This window comes from Trachymyrmex cornetzi, unplaced genomic scaffold (genome assembly GCF_001594075.2).
Source record: "Trachymyrmex cornetzi isolate Tcor2-1 unplaced genomic scaffold, Tcor1.1 scaffold1135, whole genome shotgun sequence".
Classification (NCBI taxonomy): Eukaryota; Metazoa; Arthropoda; class Insecta; order Hymenoptera; family Formicidae; genus Trachymyrmex; species Trachymyrmex cornetzi.
The window spans coordinates 16,895-18,646 of record NW_017295692.1 but is presented as its reverse complement, the minus strand read 5'-3'; positions in this window follow the sequence as shown (position 1 = coordinate 18,646).

Genomic DNA, 1,752 nt, shown 5'->3' with positions numbered 1-1,752 from the left:
CCGCGACTCTCGATTAACTAATCCAGAGATATTTATCCATCGTTCAACGTGAGAACGAATAAAAAAATGACATAGTGGACGGAGGGCAATTTTCCAACGACGAATCAAAACTGTATCACCTTAGAATCCCGTAAACCTGATTCCCTAATTTCCCAATTAGACACACCCTACCATGGAACCTCCCCCTAAACTATCCCTATATAAACCGCGACATCGCGAGACACAAGTCAGAAAAAATAGAGAGGAGAAAAAATAGGAAAGTCAGAGAGATAGGAAAGTCAGAAAGTCAGTCAGAGAGATAGGAAAGTCAGAAAGTCAGTCAGAGAGATAGGAAAGTCAGAAAGTCAGCAGAAAGGCAGAAAGATAGAAAAAGTTTTTTTTTACTCAGTGCGTATATTTTCAAACATATTAAAACATTAAAATCAGTGCGCCGTTGGAGAGGCCCAACCGAGACTAAAGGACCAAGGGCTAAACATCCAGTCTCACCGCTCTGCCAAATAACAGTAAGTTCCCCCCCTTTTCTTTTCTCTTTTGCCATTTCGCGAATTTTAATGAGAATCGATCCGCAGTGAGATTTCGAGGAAATCCGCGCCGCCATAACCGGATATTCCCCTGATGTACACATAGCAGTGTACATTCCTTCTTCCCCCTTCCCATATTTAGTCCCCATTGACTTTTTCAATGACACCTTTCCCCCTTCCTCCGCCATAATTAACGAAATTAATTAACCTAACATGTATTGCCTCTCCAACAACACACACACATAACTATCAACCTCAATAGCGCACAATTAATCAACTATTGTACAAATATACCACTAGCCATGTCGACTTGTCAAGTTTTTCTTCGATGAATCTAAATCTAATGAATATCATTAACTTAAATTAATTACGAAATATGTGTAATCTCTCTCAGCAATTATGTTTTTATGTAATTATAAAATTTATGCGAAATTTATGCGAACCTAATGATAACCTGTACTTAATTCGATTACAAAATATGTATAAATTAAAAACTTATGCTTTAATTTAATTATAAAATTTGTGGAAACCCGACAATTATATATACTTTAATTTAATTATAAAATTTAAGATTATGAAGTTTATACTTACAATTAACCATCACATTCCTTTGTAGTTTACTTTAGTAATAAAACGAAAGTCTATTTAATATGATTTCCTTCAGTTAATTTTTAAATTCAAAAGACCTCGTACTTTCGCCGTTTCCCAAGGATCCCACCTGATCTACTCCTGAGTTATAAAGATTCATTTCTTTGACTCAAAATTGGACCGACGTACGCACTGCTCAAGGAAACAGGCGTTATAGCATCCCTTCAGGACGTTGACCCATATTCCGGAGCGATAGGAAGTGCGTCCGACTCTCAGGTGTTCGCCACTGCGCGTATACCTGCGAGATAAAGTCTAAATGTCCTTCCATACCTTCTACAACTCCATCCTTGTCTCTCCCGTTTAAACGTATTTCCAAGGGCTTGGACGTAACAATATCATTCGTATTGAATGCAACGTGATCACGGGCGCATACAGCAACGATAAGTCCGTGCACACGATACATGAATTTTCGCCGAACGTGACACCAGGATATAAGATACAGGAAAGACCGACCCAGATCATTTACCTTCTAATCATCGTACGGAGCGTTACAGATCTGACAGTTCGCGTTGTGGATCAAGACGGACGATTACTCGATTTTCGTGGAGAAGAAATTACCGATAGATTGTATATACAGAGGCGA